Below are 18,767 nucleotides of genomic sequence, written 5' to 3'. Positions count from 1 at the left end.
GATCTTCCTGACAGGCTTTACCAGGCCTGGGTCCAAGATGAAGCTGAGAAAAATGAAAAGGGATTTGGCTGACAAAGCAGATGACAGGCAGAGAGAGCCAGTAAAAGGGAATTGGCCAATGGCAAAAGGGGAATTGGCAAGGCTTTGTGAAACCCCTTGGTGGAAAACCATAAACCTCAGCTTGTCCGTCTGGCGCATCAGTCCTCAGAGGCAAATCATTTTTGCCTGTGGAAGGTGCCTGCCAGGAAGCTGCCCCTCAGGGGGCGCCTTTGGAAAAGTGGATCGTGTCTGGCTGTGTGCCCAACCCTAAGTGCATGAGGATGAGAAGAAAACGCTCACAATGAGATCTCTGAGAGCTGGGAGATGGGGAGTGCTCCAGCGGCTGACACTCGTGAGTCACAGAACGATGGGAAAAAGAAGTTGAGAAACAGAGGAAGAGGACGAGGGACGGGAGGAGGTGGGAAGCCGCTTTGTTTCTGCAGTCCGGGACTGTCAGGGCCTGCCTGTCTCCCTCTTTGACGGGTCCCACTTGGAATTACTCATCGACGCTTTTGAAACTCAAGCCTGTCTTCTTCCAGGTGAAGAACCCACTTGTCTGGGTCTCCCAAATGAGCACTTACGTTGTGAAAACTCTCTTTCAGAAACCATATCTATGTTTGTGTGCATGACCTTGACAGAGGCTGAGCTGCTGCCTGGGGCACCGAGCTGAGCTCTGGGGGCTGGGGGTTGGCAAGGGCGTGGCCTCCTCTTCTGTGCCCTCCTAATGTCTGCTTTCTCTTGTCTGAGTGCTGTCTTTTGTCTCCAGGCCATCCAGATTTCTTCACTGGCTTCCTCCCACTCAAGTCTGGTTTCCCAGGGAGGGCCAGTTGATGACCTGTATTTTCACCATTTCCTCTACCAAGATTTGCCTGACATATATTTCCCTTTCATAGAAAATTGGCAGAAAAAAGTTTGTTAGAAAAATTCCTGAGGTGTTTAATAACTAGTCATAATTGAGTGTGATAGCCTCTATCAGAGGACAATGCCCTAATCTGGGGGCTCCCTAACCTTTTCTCATGTCTGCACACAAAAAAGTCCCATGCCTATATTCCCGGAACTTTGGGAGGCCAAGGCAGGCGGATCACTTGAGGTCAGGAGTTCAAGACCAGTCTGAGCAACATGGTGAAACCCCATCTCTACAAAAAATACAAAAATTAGCCAGGCGTGGTGGCACATGCCTGTAGTCCCATCTACTTGGATGGCTGAGGCATGAGAATTGCTTGAACCTGGGAGGTGGAGATTGCAGGGAGCTGAGATCGTGCCATCGCAGTCCAGCCTGGGCGACAGAGAAAGACTCTGTCTCAAAATAAATAAATAAAATAATCAGCATTTTACCACACACTGTGACAAATCAAAGTGAGAGACGATGAGGCCTAGCCCCACCAGCACCCCACTTAGACCCCCAAGCCACACCACAGACGGCTGAAGGGATCCATATCTCCCAACATCTCTAACCCTGGTGTGCACATTGACTGGGAAGCTCCGTCTTAACCCAGTGGAGCTTTTGTTTTGTTTCTTGTTTGTCTGTTTGTTTGTTTTTAGTAGAGATAGGGTTTCACTATGTTGGCCATGCTGGTCAATTCCTGGCCTCAAGTGATCCACCTGCCCGGGCCTCCCAAAGTTAAAAACCACCAGCCCCCGTAGTTTTTAAAATGTGCTTCGATGAGCCCTGGTAGTTTGCCCTTGTGCCTCAGAGGGAGTGGCCAGCTGGGCCAATGGGTCGCCTATTTCAGCTACAGCATCTCTGCTTTTATCTATTTTATTTATTAGATCACTGAAAGAAAGAATGTTGTGGCTTAAAGGAGTTAGAAAATTACTATCGTAAGTCCAGCAAATAAAATCTTCAATGGCAGAAGCTCACTCCACCATGACAGGGTAGTGAGGGATGTATTCTGAGGACAGAGGGGTTTTCTGGTGCCCTTCCACCGTATCATTCAGGAAATAGAGTCGACCACAGACAGACCTATGTTGGCCCTGTCAATAATCTGTGCACATCCTGCCTCACAAGCCATAGGGGTTTTGTTTCTTTAAAAAGTCTGATCCTTGGGCAAGGCATAGTAGCTGATGCCTGTAATCCCAGAACTTTGGGAGGCCGAGACAGGACAATTGTTCGATCCCAAGAGTTCAACACCAGTCTGGGCAACATAGCAAGACCCGGTCTCTTAAAAAAAAAAAAAAAAAAAAAGTCCAATCCTTGAAAAATGATTATAAGTAAGTATAATCAAGTAAGTAAATACCAGAGACCACTAATGTCTTAGCTCAGTGAAACATAACCACAATCACCATCCTTGCCTTTGCTACCTTTCCTATTGTAATTGACTTATTTCTGGGAAATCAAAGCTGCTGAAGGAAAGCCTAGCAAAACTAAGGACTGAGATATTTCACAAGATTGAGGCATTGGTTTATTTACTATTATTATTATGTTATTGTGTTGCTACTATTACATATATTTCTACCCCACTTTGTTTCACAAAAGGCTTATAATGGGAAAGACTCATTGAATAGTGTTCCATAGAAGAGGTTTAATCTCAAAGTTCAGGTTATTTGGTATTTGCTGGGTGACACCATTTCAAAACTATCAAGGTTTAATGTGAAATTAATTTAAGATTTCAGTTATCTGGTTTTCATTTTAAACCTTGTATTAAAATAATCAATCAGAGTTACAGCTTTGCGTGTGCATGTGTGTGCATGTATGCATGTTTAATTTCCATTCCACATTGTTCCATAAAGGGTCTGAGGGCACAAGTACTATAATTTTGCAAGTTAGTGAGAATGCCTAAAATACTAGTAAAGGCTTATCTTTCAGTAGGGATTCACCAGTTGTTGTCTGCCATTTTTCCACTGATGAATAAAATTTTGATAATATGCCTTTTTAATATAACTTCAACTTTTATTTTAGATCCAGCGGGTACATGTGCAGGTTTGTTAGCTGGGTATATTGCATGATGCTGAAGTTTGGGGTATGACTGATCCCATCACCCAGGTACTGAGCATAATGCCCAATAGTTTTTCAACCTTTGCCCCCCTCCCTCCTCATTCTAGTAGCCTCCATTTTCTATTGTTGCCATCTTTAGTCTATGAATACTCAATATTTAGCTCCCACTTGTAAGTGAGAACATGCAGTATTTGGCTTTCTGCTCCTGCGTTGATAACACATTTGAAATATGCTTCTTCACCCTTAGATGTTTCACTACTTGAGTTTTATTACCTTTCAGCACAACAGAGGAGAGTGGAGATACAGACTTAGATAGAGGAGCAGACTCACTTCTGTGGCTCTTGCCTCAAATTTTCTTTTGAAGGTTCTGAAAGCTCCAAATACAGTTATCTGATTTATTCTAGGTACACTTGGGCCAGTGAAATTCTAGGCTTTAAAATAGAAAGTTTTAGAAAGGGCTCAATGAAGCTTTATTTCTTGCACAATAAATCCATCTCAGCAAAGAGAGCCTGCCCTTACATGGAACTCAGCATCTACTGAGGCAAGCAAGATTCATGCTCCTGAACACAAAGCAGGAAGTCAGCTCATTAAGGCTGTTATCTTGCTTCTGACTCTATCTTGCTTTGTGCAGTCTTCACTGTCTCAAGTGCTATGTTGTCTGTGTGGTATTTCATTTTAAAATTCTTCCATTTGCTGCTGATTGGTTGGTTTAATAGGAAAATAAATAAATAAAATTTTTCAGTTGAGACATAGTGATGTAATTGTATATACAAGTTAACTCTAATCTATCCTCCAAGAGGGGAGGCTAGAATTTAAAATACCCTGTTTGGGGGATCCAGCAGTTAACTACTGCTGGAGTTGGTTAACTCAAATGAAGTACCCTAGCCAGAGTCAACATCTTCTAAGATGGTCCACTTAGCATTTAAATATAATTAACTAAACCTATGCCAGGAGGCTTATTAACATAACAGATATTTAAAATAGTTTCTAATTGGTGAGGTGAGTAGTAATCAAACCAGATGGTTGGTTAGGGGTGTTACACAGGAAACTCTGCCCTTACCTGAATGAAGCATAAGCACTGGCAAACCCAGCTTTCTGAATACAAATGGTGCAAGCTTGCAGTCTAGACCCCCAAGTTGATTCTACGTCCTCCACTTCACAGAGCACCCTGTACCTGACCTTGTACAAAACTGGACACACCTGCCATTAGAATACACTTGCCCTAAATTCAACTAAGCCTTTTATGGGGAATGCTGAACAGAAGACTCAAAGGTAAAAGAGGGCCCAAGGATAAAGACTGGGACTTTCCTAGCTACATGCCATGTTAAAGACTGTTTTTGAGACTTTTTGTGAACAAATGTCTAGGTATTGTCAGAATATTTTCTAAAACCTCTTTTCATTATAATACGACTGCTGGTAGCCAGGTTGTGAAGGAAGGAATATACTGACTCCCCCAACACTCCCTCACTTCCGATGGTTGGAGGCTATTCATATTTACCAGAAAATTTTTATGTTTGCCAAAATGATTCGCTTGGGTAGATTGCCATGCCATGCAAATTTCAAATTCATGTTTTAATATAGAGAATTAAGCTAAAGATGGTTAACTTAAGGTTGTGGGGGTTTTCTTTGAATTTTGGGACTCCAATTGCATTTTGTAAATGTCCCTTAAAGAAGGAACTGTTTGGTGGGCCTTATACTTGTCCCTGAATGCCCTTTCACTGTGACTTCTAGGATAATTTCTGAACCCATTTAAATTCTGGGAACCTGAGAGTTGCCTGCCTAAGCAGTAGCTGCGCTCCTCTGTGGCATCTTCTTGTAAAACACTGGATTCTAAACTGGTTGCAGTGGAAACCCAGAGCCACTGAAGGAAGAGTGGAAGCCAGATAGACTGTCCCCTCCTTCTGTGCTGGCTGGGACAGGCAATCTCAGCCCAGGAGTGGGGGAGAGGAACCCAGATTCATACCCGCAGGACTTTGTTTGAGATTTCATGCCTAAGTTCATCCTCAAAGAACCCAATGCCATTCTGATTTATTATTATTATTTGAATGACAGTCAACCACCGACTAATTGTGTCTGGGATATGTCAGACCAAAGTCTGCCTTAGGGCAAGAGGTTGGACAAGATAATTGGGACTGTGAGGAGGAATTGAGAGACTTCCTGTGGAAGTATCAGAGTAGAAGAAGGCAACACAAAAATCTGGCATCAATAATGGTCTTTCTTTTATTCTCCTCTCAGGATGGTTCGGAACGTTGGGATCCTTGAAGGACCCCGTGGCCTAGCAGATGAACACCCTGCCTGCAGCTGCAGGGCAATGCCACAGAGAACCCCTAGGGGGCAGCACTCAGGCACAGGTCTCAGTGAGATTGTCAGCGGTAGGGTTGTGCAGGCATCCAGGGGACACCATCTCCTGTTTCTCACATAAAGATTACTGCACAGGCAAAGATAAGGAACATTTTTCTAACAGTAAGAAGGTTTTGAATCCAAGAAAGCAACAAACCAGAGCAGACTCATTTGAAACATGAACAGAGTGATGTGGCCAAAGGAATCCAAGCCAGGTTTCAGCAGGTTCCTATTGTGAACACACTGGATGTTTATATGAGAATCCCGGTGTGTAGCAATCATAACTAGATAATAATTATGCTTAAGATTTGGTCCTCTTTCCATATATGGATTCAATCCTTTTCTGTCATTTTGTCATGTTCATGGAATCTGGAGTTATGGAACCATCCAATGTTTATTACAGAGAATGATCATCCATAAGCCTCTCCATGCTTATGGAAGCAACAGTTCTGGGGCCGCTGGCTGAATATTCCTTCCAGGTGTTTATTTCTGGGTCTACATCATGCCCCTCACTCATCAATTTAACTCTATCCAGAGAATTCCTCTATGGTCTTCATCAGATTAGGAAGTAAATCATCAGTCACTTCAAATATTTCAGGCTTGGTTTTCTCTGACATAAGTCAGTTCTCCTGACTACAATTCCTGGAAAATATTGTAGAGCCCAGCAGCATTGCAGTATTTCAAACTTCACTTGAGTTGCCTGTGACCCAGATGTGAGCTAGTGCTTCCACAGTCTCAGATGTCTGGGTGAATCCACCAGTTCTACACCTGTGAACATCCCTGCCCTTGATTCTTTCTAATTGTCAGGAAACTTGCACTCATAATCCCTCCTGTCTCTCGCTCCTGGGTCCATATGTAGTGGCTCTGTATCAGCCTCTCTCAACCCAGGCGTAATACTTAGCCCTTTGTCATTTTATACAAAACAATTCACACTTCAAGCGTTTCATGAGTAATACTTTGTACAAGTAATACCTTGGGAAGCAGAGTGACAGTGTGTGGGTGGGTCATGTTATATAGTTCCAGGCTTCCCAAGGTCCTCTAGGCTGTCTGTCCTCTCCTTCTTCCATCCTTATTTTCCCTGGGAGCTCCATGACTTTCTCCCTCTGTCAGACAAATTAGCCCAGTTCCCCTTAGCTCCTACCACTAAGTGTCCATCAAGGCCCTCAGCAGAACAAAGTGTGCTCTGTTTAACAAAATCTATGTTCCTTAGAAAATAGCTGCAATATAAATGACAACAAAAGTTCAGGTGCACATATGTATTAGTTGATGAAATCAAGTATAAATCTCTGCCTCCATTGAAAGATAGCATAATGTTTTAGGGAAGGAACTGAATTAGGAATCAGTCTACTTGAGTCTGAGGCCCAGCAGCACCCTTCACTAGACAGGTGAAAAAGCCAGCAATTCATTTTCGGTCTCAGTTCATCATCCGAAGAGTGAAAATGTTACAAATATTTTGAATCATTATGCTGATTAAAGGAAATCACTTACATGCACTCTGAAACATTAGAGCAGTGATTCTCAGGACTTTCTTAGTTTTACGATGACTGAGAGTGCTGCTGGCACTTTGGAGGAGGTGCCGGGGATGCCAGGTGTCTGCCAATGTGGAAAAATTTTGTATAACACAGCACTGCCTAATTATCAGTAACATACCCATTGAGAAATGCTACATCTGAACACAGTATAAATGAAAGGTACGTTACCTCTGACCTTCTGTCTTTTACACAAAATGCTGATGAGTTTCTACATGGTGTAGATAATTCTTTTAAACAATTTTCCTCATTCTGGATTATTTTAGCCCATCTTTGTTCCAAGGTGATAGTTTTTCTGCCTTCCAATGATGCTGCCAATATTTTAATTAAAATCTTGAGCTTCCTTCTATACAGAGTGCTTCCATTTAGGGTATCTTTGATCTCTCAGTTGAAACTACATTTTGCCCTCCAGAAAACAAAAAGAAGAAAGACAAATTATGGGATAAAGGCTGAGAGAATTTTCCACATGGTGAAGGCAAGCAGTATGAGGGAGCAGGTGAGCTAAGTACCCATGAGGCAGCTATTCGGGCCACAGTGGTTGTTTTCCCAAGGCCAGAGTCACCTGGTGTAAACGGCTGGTGGGCTTTTAATCAGGCTTCAAATCTCTTTCCCACCCCTCCTCTTCTGATTGCAATAAGCAAGGTAGCCCTAACTAGGGTCCAGGCTTCCAGACTGCAGACTTCCAGGAGCAACAGAGTTCTATCCCCATTCTCTGACTCGCCATCTGCCCATGAAGCCTTGAGAGGATCCATCATCTGCAGGCCTGACTCCTGATTTGCTCTCCTGGCTGTGGTGAAGCACTATGGTCACCCACATACACTCTCCCTTTATCCTCAGGCAAGGACTCAGGGCTGCTACTCCTACCACAGAGGTAGATGGACCCCCTGAGGTGGGTCTGGGGGAGGATTAGCGTGTACTTTCTTTGGGCCAAGAGCCAGATGAGCATTTACACTCATCTTACCAACACTACATCCTTAGGGTTTAGAGAGCTGTTTTGAAATGCTTGATATAGTGAGGGTGTTCAGAGATATTTCATCACTTATACAAGAGGGGGGAACCCTGCCTCTATAGGCTTATGGAGGAATGTGATTCAGATGACAGTAGGAGGGCCTAACTGGCTGGGAAGGTATGGAATCTGTAAGCCAGTTATACTCCTATTTCCAGTCAACAGGCTGAACCCATGAGTTTTTGTTTTTAGATGATACCTCTGATTATTTTGACAATGTCACTTCTCTGAAACTTTCAATGACTCTCTCTGCTAATAGAAAAATTCCGATTTCCTTAGCCTTTCATTGAATCTATCCATAATTTGGGTCCAACCTACTTTTCTAGTCTTCTATTTTGTAACTCCCCTCACAAATCTTACACCCCAGCAGTTTTGAATTAAAAACAAAACAAAACAAACTTTTTCTTGCCTGAAAACAGGTCCTCCAGCTGGTCCTCCTATTAGTTAATGAGCAAAATGACTCTGGCAAATCACTAACATCTCGAAATCCCAGCAGCCTAGCTTGTAAAATCCAGTGGCAAGGCCTTGGCTGATGAATTTTTCACAACTTGCCCAGGTGAATCTCACACATCAAACATCTGGACCTAAAACGCTCTTCAACTATGATTTTCGCACACATTCCCCACGCACTGCAATTCTCTGTCTCCATGTACTTATTTATCAAAGTATCTTTTCCTGGAATGCTTCACTTTCTCTCTGGTTAACCCTGTAAACTCAGGTGCATACACACATGCACACCTGTGCACATACACACACGCCAAGGACCTTCAAGATCAGCTCCAACACTGCCCTCTCCAGAAAGTCTTGGCTAAGGTTGGAGCTCACATTTTAATGCCCTCTTTCTTCAAACAGCTTTACATAGCATTTATCACAATTAGTCCTTGGTGGGTCTTAGCTCACCACTGGTAGACTGAAACTTGTTGAGAGTATTCCTTCTTGTTCACCTTTCATTTTCGACATTAATCGTGAAAGTAGCTTGTGAGAGTTGGTTGAATTGAGTTAAGTTAATCTGACATGAATTAATTGAGAGACATCTTGCTGAAGGTGACAAGTTGGAGGCTCTTGGGAGGATTACAGATAAGGATGGAGGGCTGTGTCTCCTGACCTATGTCTCTGCCTATCGTGGAACTCTTACCAGGCACATCCCCTGTCTGTCTCTATCCACATGTGATTGTGGACTCAAAATAAAAAGAAAGGCTGCAGCTGTTTTTTGTCAAAATAGGACAATTTTATATCTGTAATCTTGCAGCCAGAGCGGTTGAGCCGATATATTTCATGACTCACTCTAGACAGATTAAAGTCTGTCCCTGAGAAACGAGGAGGGGGAACCATTAATCTTTTCTAAAATAAACAGAGTTATAACAGCTCTTTAATCTGAAGAGTGGAGATCCTGAGCTGGAACACAGCACCCAAGGGCACGCCAAATTCCACGATGAGTAAAGAGTGCCCAGATAATAATTGATTGTGGGATCCTCTTCCCTGTGGTCCCTGAGGGGCGTTCACAGTGTCACCAGCATTTAAAGAGGCTTTGGCAAAGTATCTGTCCCAGCTCCATATGAAAGAAAGACTTGTCATCATCTGAACCCTTTGGGACCCTTGCTTTTCTAAGCTTGCATGGAAGCTTTGCGGTACCTATGCAGTTAGCATTTTGCTCTTGGTGGCCTACCACTGTGTCCCATCCATGCGTCTCCCACCCAGCCACCCCCATCCGCAAGAGTTCTTGCTTCTCCCCAGGCATGGCAGAGTTTCTCCCCTACTTTCCCAGTACTCCCTCACTAAACCCTGAAATTTGGCCAATTCTGCCTTCAGGGTCATCAAGCATCACCTTTCTTTACTGCCAGTGAGACTCAACAGTCTCTCTCCACTGCATCCTGCTCCACCTCCCAGGACACGGCAACCAGTGGATTCCCTTTCCTTCCTTGGCTTCCAACCTGATTCTTCTTTGCTTCTCCCTCTAACCTTCTCTGATGCCTCTTCCTTGTCTGTCATTTAATTATCAGTATCCCCAAACTTCTTCCTCAAGTCGGGCTCTCTTCTCCCTCTACATTCTCTTTCTTGACAATGTCATTTATTCCCACAGAACCTCAATGACAAAGACTCTCAAACCTATTACCTGTTCCCAAGCTACAGACTCATTCTTTGAATGGCCTGATAGACATCATTTGGACATTTTACTGGTATCTTACACTTATCATTTCCAAATCTAATGGATTATCTGTGATTCACCCCACCTCCAGCCCCTCTTCAAATAAGCTCTAGTGCCTGTTTTCCTTATTTCCTACAGTAGCACACAATTACTCAGTCACTTTATACTTTAACCCATGGAGCATGTACAGCTCTTAGGTTCTTCTCCATTCCTCTCTCTGACATGCCTCTGTTTACCAAATTCTTAGAGTACAGTCCTATAGATTCTGTGTCTAAATTGTTTCTGGTAAGTATTTTCTCCTGCCCACATTCATGACCATAACTCAGGCTCTTACTATTTTTTGTCTCATAATAGCTTTATTGCTGGTTGTCCTGCTTCAAACATTATTCAGTTTATCACATTCTTGCAGAAGAATTTTTCTAAACCACAGATAGGAACATATTCCACTGCACAAAAGCTTTCAAAGACTGAGTACTCCCCATTGCCTGCTGATTGTATCAGAAAATCTTCAGCCCAGAATCTAATGCCCTTCATAATATGACTCCCACCTACTTTTCCAATCTCATTTCCCACCAGAGTCAAGTGTGACTACTCACTGTCCCATGTAAACACACCAACTTTCATGCCTTACTGCCTTCGCACCATTCTGTCATTCTGCACTGCCCAAATATCCCTTTTCTGCCACCTAAGTCTTTCTGTGACGATCTTACCAAGGACCAAGGCCATCTCCAAGATACCTCTTTCCTGAAATCTTTCCTAATCTCTCCAGCGTTGGAGAGTACTCTTCCTTTGAGCCCATGCCACACTTTTCTGTGATTTCCTTCTTTCCTTCCTTCCTTCCTTCCTTCCTTCCTTCCTTCCTTCCTTCCTTCCTTTCCTTCCTTTCCTTCCTTCTTTCCTCCCTTCCTTCCTTCCTTCCTTTCCTTCCTTTCCTTCCTTCTTTCCTCCCTTCCTTCCTTCCTTCCTTCCTTCCCTCCTTTCTTTCTTTTTTTGACAGAGTCTCACCCTGTCACCCAGGCTGAAGTACAGTGGTGCAATCTCAGCTCGCTGCAACCTCTGCCTCCCAGGTTCAAGCGATTCTCATGCCTCAGACTCCCAAACAGCTGGAATTACAAGGGCGTGCCACCATGCCCAGCTAATTTTTGTATTTTTAGTAGAGACAGGGTTTCGCCATGTTGGCCAGACTGGTCTCAAACTCCTGACCTCGAGTGATCTTCCCGCCTTGGCCTCCCTAGGTGCTGGGATTAAAAGTGTGAGCCATTGTGCCTGGCCCCTTTCTGTGATTTTTCATTGTAATTTATGTGCTCTTATTTTATTCCCTTCATTAAGTGGATAGTTATCAACCTTTTTCACCCCTATGAAGGATGACAATCATATTCTTTTTTTTTTTTTTTTTTTTTGTGAGACGGAGTCTTGCTCTGTCGCCCAGGCTGGAGTGCGGTGGCACAATCTCAGTTCACTGCAAGCTCCGCCTCCCAGGTTCACACAATTCTCCTGCATCAGCCTCCCGAGTACCTGGGACTACAGGTGCCCACCACCATGCCCGGCTAATTTTTTGTATTTTTAGTAGAGAAGGGGTTTCACTGTGTTAGCCAGGATGGTCTCAATCTCCTGACCTTGTGATCTGCCTGCCTCAGCCTCCCAAAGTGCTGGGATTACAGGCGTGAGCCACCTCGCCCGGCCGACAATCATATTCTCTATACATTCTTGTGTCAGGGTCCAGCAAAAAAGCTGTAACTTAATCCTTTTCTATCCCAATCAAAAAGCATATCAAAAGGCAAGACGGGGATATGCTTAAATCTATTTTATTTACATAAAAGGCACACGCACTGGAAAGGGTTAACTCAGAATCCCTAAGTTGCTCAAACCCTTCACATTCCAAAAGAAAGCCTCTCTTCAGGACTGACCCTTGGCTTGGGCAAAACCTCTGAGCTCTTGGAATATTCTGCATGATAAGAGTGTTTTTTGTATGCCTGAGGCCTCGGGCCAGGCTGTACCAGTATAACCAGATAAGTTTATGCTAAAAATGTGATTTTTGATAAATGCCTGTTTTTGCTCTGGGGAGCTAGAGACTGAGTAGCTGAGGTCAGTCACATGGGTGCTGAATGCCTATGTAGCGGAACCCCAGTTAAAAAACCCTAGATACCAATACCAAGGCTGGGGAGCTTCCCTGATTGGCAGTACTTCATGTGTGTTTTCACACATCATTGCTGGGAAATTAAGTATGGCCCCTATATGACTCCACTGGCAGGGGACATCTGGAAGCTTGTTCCTAGTTTCTCCTGGACTTTGCCCGATGTGCCTTTCCCTTTGCTGATTTCAATCTGTAAACTTTCACTTTAATAAAACATAACTATGAGTATAGCAGTTTCTGAGTCTTGTGAGTCCTTCTAATAAATCACTGAAGCCTGAGGGTGGTCTTGAGGTCCCCTGACATAGCACATCATTCACAAACTTCAAAACTTTAGGTTGTAAATTGCTAGTGACTAACTTCATAACTGATTACAACTTACCACCAAGTCCTAACACATGGGTTGTCCTTTGCGGTGAGAAGGAATATGTCTTTTTTATCTTTTCATCCCCTGCTATGCTTTGCACAGAGACTGGCCCTCAGTAGGTGCTCAGGTAACATTCAATTGTAAACATTAGAATCAAGATCTTGACCAAATATTAGAAAACATCTCTCAGCCGGGTGTGGTGGCTCATGCCTGTAATCCCAGCACTTTGGGAGGCTGAGGCAGGCAGACCACTTGAAGCAAGGAGTTCAAGACCAGCCTGGCCAACAGGGCGAAACTCCATCTCCACTAAAAATGCAGAAAATTAGCCAGGCTTGGTGGTGCATGCCTGTAATCCCAGCTACTTGGGAAGCTGAGGCATGAGAATCACTTGAACCAGGGAGGCAGAGGTTTTAGTGAGCTGAGATGTTGCCACTGCACTCCAGCCTGAGGGACAGAGTGGGAAGAAAAAGAAAAAGAAAATATCTCTCAATAAAATACCTAGGAATCCAACTTACAAGGGATGTGAAGGACCTCTTCAAGGAGAACTACAAACCACTGCTCAATGAAATAAAAGAGGATACAAACAAATAGAAGAACATTCCATGCTCATGGGCAGGAAGAATCAATATCGTGAAAATGGCCATACTGCCCAGGGTAATTTACAGATTCAATGCCATCCCCATCAAGCTACCAATGACTTTCTTCACAGAATTGGATAAAACTACTTTAAAGTTCATATGGAACCAAAAAAGAGCCCGCATCACCAAGTCAATCCTAAGCCAAAAGAACAAAGCTGGAGGCATCACGCTACCTGACTTCAAACTATACTACAAGGCTACAGTAACCAAAACAGCATGGTACTGGTACCAAAACAGAGATATAGATCAATGGAACAGAACAGAGCCCTCAGAAATAATGCCACATATCTACAACCACCTGATCTTTGACAAACCTGACAAAAACAAGCAATGGGGAAAGGATTCCCTATTTAATAAATGGTGCTGGGAAAACTGGCTAGCCATATGTAGAAAGCTGAAACTGGATCCCTTCCTTACACTTTATACAAAAATTAATTCAAGATGGATTAAAGACTTACACATTAGACCTAAAACCATAAAAACTCTAGAAGAAAACCTAGGCAATACCATTCAGGACATAGGCATGGGCAAGGGCTTCATGTCTAAAACACCAAAAGCAATGGCAACAAAAGCCAACATTGACAAATGGGATCTAATTAAACTAAAGAGCTTCTGCACAGCAAAAGAAACTACCATCAGAGTGAACAGGCAACCTACAAAATGGGAGAAAATTTTCGCAACCTACTCACCTGACAAAGGGCTAATATCCAGAATCTACAATGAACTCAAACAAATTTACAAGAAAAAAACAAACAACCCCATCAAAAAGTGGGCAAAGGATATAAACAGACATTTCTCGAAAGAAGACATTTATCCAGCCAAAAAAGACATGAAAAAATGCTCATCATCACTGGCCATCAGAGAAATGCAAATCAAAACCACAATGAGATACCATCTCACACCAGTTAGAATGGTGATCATTAAAAAGTCCGGAAACAACAGGTGCTGGAGAGGATGTGGAGAAATAGGAACACTTTTACACTGTTGGTGGGACTGTAAACTAGTTCAACCATCGTGGAAGTCAGTGTGGAGATTCCTCAGGGATCTAGAACTAGAAATACCATTTGACCCAGCCATCCCATTACTGGGTATATACCCAAAGGATTATAAATCATGCTGCTATAAAGACACATGCACACGTATGTTTATTGTGGCACAATTCACAATAGCAAAGACTTGGAACCAACCCAAATGTCCAACAACGATAGACTGGATTAAGAAAATGTGGCACATAATACACCATGGAATACTATGCAGCCATAAAAAATGATGAGTTCATGTCCTTTGTAGGGACATGGTTGAAACTGGAAACCATCATTCTCAGCAAACTATCACAAGGACAAAAAAACAAACACCGCATGTTCTCACTCATAGGTGGGAATTGAACAATGAGAACACATGGACACAGGAAGGGGAACATCACACTCTGGGGACTGTTGTGGGGTGGGGGCAGCGGGGAGGGATAGCATTAGGAGATATACCTAATGCTAAATGACGAGTTAATGGGTGCAGTACACCAACATGGCACATGTATACATATGTAACAAACCTGCACATTGTGCACATGTACCCTAAAACTTAAAGTATAATAATAATAAAATTTAAAAAAAAAAGAAAATATCTCTCAAGTTTGGGTATCATTTACAAGCCCAGGATGCACCATGTAAAGCTAAGCTGTGGTAACAAAAAGACCCAAACATACAATGGCTTAAATAAGCCAGGTATTTGTTTGTTTTTATCATCAGCAAGTCTTGGGGGAATGGCCTAGGTTGGTGGGCAGTTTTTTCCCATGTGTCCATTCAGGAACTCGAGTTCCTTCCTTGTGTTACTCAGTCATCTGTAAGAGCAGAAATCAGCAGACTACAGCCTGCAGGTCAAATCTGTCCTGCCACCTGCTCTTGTAAATGAAGTGTTGTTGGAACACAGCCATGCTCACTTGTTTATGTGTTGTCCATGGCTGCTTTTGTGGTCCAATGACAGACTGGAGTAGTTGTGACAGAGACTCTATGGCCCACAAAGTCTAAAATATTAACTATCTGGTACATTACATTAAAAGTATGGTAAGCCTACAGGAAAAAGGAAGAGGGGTAGAAGATATACATCAAATATTTTAAAGCCAAAGCATAAAAGTGACAGGTATCACCTTAACTCATATCTCCATGGACCAAGGCTAGTCATATGATTTCACATAGCTGCAAGAGAGGCTAGACACTGTAGTCTTTAGCACAGGAGTCAGCAAACTTTTTCTGTAAAGGGCCAGAGAGTCAATATCTTCAGCTTTGAAGGCTGTGTGGTCTCTGTCACAATTATCCAGCTCTGTCACTGTAGTGTAAAAGCAGCTACAGACAACGTACAAATAAATGAGTGTCACTGTGATCCAAGAAAAGTGTATTTACAAAGAAGGCAGTGGGCCAGATTTAGCCCACAGGCCATAGTTTGCCAAACTATGTGCTAGCTTGATGGCCATGTGTCTATCTTCAACTCTGGGGGTTTCTATCATTAAAAGGAAGAAGAAGAGAATGGCTATGGGGCAGGGGGCAAGGGATGTCAGTCTCTGATACAAATACTTTTTGTTCCCAGGCAAATTTTGAAAACAGATAACCCCATTCTTGATTTATTTGTTGATATATTGCATGCTGACTCTAGTTGCAGAAGGCATATATGTTGGAAAAAGTTATCCAGTTACCATTTTTAAGAAATGATCTCCACTGGGCCTGAGTTCAACTCCATACTAAAGAAACCCGAAGCCTCTCCATTCAGTGTTCCCAGCAGTCTTCACTGATTCATTCTGTTTTACTAATTAAAATCCATGTAACCCAAGGCATAACTTTGCTGGGTATGGTTGATTGACACTCTCCATTCACTCCACCTCTTTCTATGTACTTTTCTGTACTGCAGAGTCTGGAAAGCTAAAATCTGCATTTCCCAGACTCCCTTGGATCTAGGGTTCTGGATGCACTTAGGCAGGACCTAAACCACAGCAGTAAGATAGCAGCTATCTCCCTGCTGCTACTTCTGTGGACAAGCAGGTCATGAAAATGGGTCAGAGCAGTGATGGCAGCCGGATTTCCTGATTCTGTGATTTTATCACCAGCTTTGAAAGTATGAGAAGGCAGCTGTGGCTGCCATGCTGGGACCAGGAAGTCAGGATCAGGAAGCTGCCGCTGGCCCTGGCACAGGCAGAGGCCATCTCAGCAGACAGCCACATCACTGCTGGAGAGGCAGCCTGGGAACATTCCAGGTGGGAACTCTAGGATTCAAGGAGAGAAGTCACCACAGAAAAATTACCAATTTGCAGGACGATAAGTAGGCTTTCCTCCATGAGTACATTTCCTGGCCACAAAAAGACAATCATGGTTTTATCTTTATATGTAAGAATATGTAAGTAGCGTAGTTTGCTTCTGATGAAGTTCCGACCATATGCCTCACTCTCAGGTCATCATCAGATGCCAGTTGTATATGTTTAGGGATGTCACATAACATCTCTGGGCTTCAGTTTCTTAATCTGCCAAATAACAGCATATGATGAGATGACCTTTCCAAGGACATGTTCTGTTCTAAAATCCTGTGAGCTATTAGTGTAATTAAAAACAGATATCTGCTACATCCTTTTTTGCCCTGAAGGACTGAGCCAGCCACAGATTCATTTCAGTGCTATTAGTGACTGTTATTGCTGAACTGCAGGCCTCTCAAAATTCGTATGTTGAAGCCCCCACCCCCAGGGCCTCAGAATGTGACTGTATTTGGACACAAGGCGTTTACAGAGGTATTAAATTAAAAGGAGTTAAATATGGTGGGCCTTAATCCAATACAACCGGTGTCCCCACAAGAAGAGGAGATTAGAAAACAGAGAGAAGATCATGTGAAGGCAGAGGGAGAAGCCACCTATCCACAAGCCAAGAGAGGAGACTCAGGAGAAACCAAACCTGCCAACACCTTGATCTCAGACTTCCAGCCTCCAGAATCATGAGAAAATAAAATCCTGTCTTTTAAGCTACCCAGTGTATAGTATTTTGTTAGGGCAGCCCCAGCAAACTAATACAATGATATCAAAATAAAACTTTCCAGAAAGCTTTCTGACAGCAAGAGAAAAAAGGACTAAGAAATTTCGCCAGCTAAGGTATTCGCTGTAGAATTAATGACCAGGAATGTAGCTAAATGTCCACAGGTAGGAGGCAGAATATCCTCCCAGAGAAAGCGTAGACAAACACTGGACAATATTTCCATTTAGTAATAGAAAATGTTGTTAACTCTATAGAGTATATGTAAAAGGTCCCTTGATGTTAAAGAATTGTTGGGATATCAGAAATAATGGCACAGTCAAAAAATCTAGAGCCCAGAGAATACGTACATTTTCTTCAAGAAAATTGACAATCACTTTATTGGCTGTAATTTGAGATGTAGTCTAAGTTACTCTGGTCACTGCTTCCCAAATGTGTTGAGTTCCTCCCTGGGCTTTCCACTGGGTAAGTGAATGACCAGCTCATTGTTTTCGCCCTCTTTAAACATTGCTACCAGCCACTCTCCTCTCAGAGCCCCCCAAGTCTGACAAATATGAGCACCAAGAGGAAAGGAGAAGGGTCTGACTTCTGTTCATGCTATGACCCACTTGGTTCTCTGCATCTGCAGTCTAGCAGTTAGTTCCACACCTGCAACCATTTGGATCCCACTTGCAGGCCTGGCACTGCCTTCCCTCATAAGCTCATTTTAAGCCCAGGTGGATGTAACTTTGTTGATTCAGCATGAAATAAGCTTTGGCCCACCTGGCTTAGATACTGAGCTTCTGAGAGTACAATGACCTGTGCAAGGGTGCCCACACATACACAGTGGTACCCTGATTTCCAGGGTCATTCCACTAGCCTACGGATTCTCAGCTTTTTTCATATTGTGAGACACATGGAAATTATAATAGTTCAAAACACATCACTGTGGGGCAGGAATGACCTAAAGGTTCCAGCTATCTAGGACCTGCCTGTGTTCCCCAAGGGTTGAGAGCATCAATTACTTGGACATGCCTGTAACCCAGTCCTATGCAAGCACACAAGCTGGGAGCTATGATGCTCTACTCCACTGCAACCATTAATGGTGCTAAGTGGAATTAAGACTACACCTTATTGTCTATATCAGGGATCTCCATCTCCCAGGCCTTGGACCAGTATTGGAACCAGGCTGCACAGTAGGAGGTGAGCAGTGGGGGAGTGAGCATTACCACTGAGCTCTGCCTCTTGTCAGATTAGCTGCAGCATTCAATTCTCATAGGAGCGCAAACCCTATTGTGAACTACACATGCGAGAGATCTAGGTTGTGTGCTCCTTATGAGAATCTAACTAATGCCTGATGATCTGAGGTGGAACAGTTTCATCCCAAAACCATTCCTTGCGCACCCTCTCCATGGAAACATTATCTTCCATGAAACTGGTCCCTAGTGCCAAAAATGTTGGGGACCACTGGTCTACACTGTAGTAGTACTTGAGGGTGACCATGAGATGCCTACTAAGAACGTAGAAAGAGTGAAATGATATTGCCTTCTACACATTAAACAGCGAGAGCAGTTTATATTAGGCTGTGATAAGAATATACAAATCACTTTAAAAAGACAGCATGTTACCCAGGAAGCACTGTTGATTATAACTTGA

The sequence above is a fragment of the Hylobates moloch genome, unplaced genomic scaffold (genome assembly GCF_009828535.3).
Source record: "Hylobates moloch isolate HMO894 unplaced genomic scaffold, HMol_V3 SCAFFOLD_23, whole genome shotgun sequence".
In the NCBI taxonomy this organism is placed as follows: domain Eukaryota; kingdom Metazoa; phylum Chordata; class Mammalia; order Primates; family Hylobatidae; genus Hylobates; species Hylobates moloch.
Note: the sequence above shows the minus strand (reverse complement) of the source record.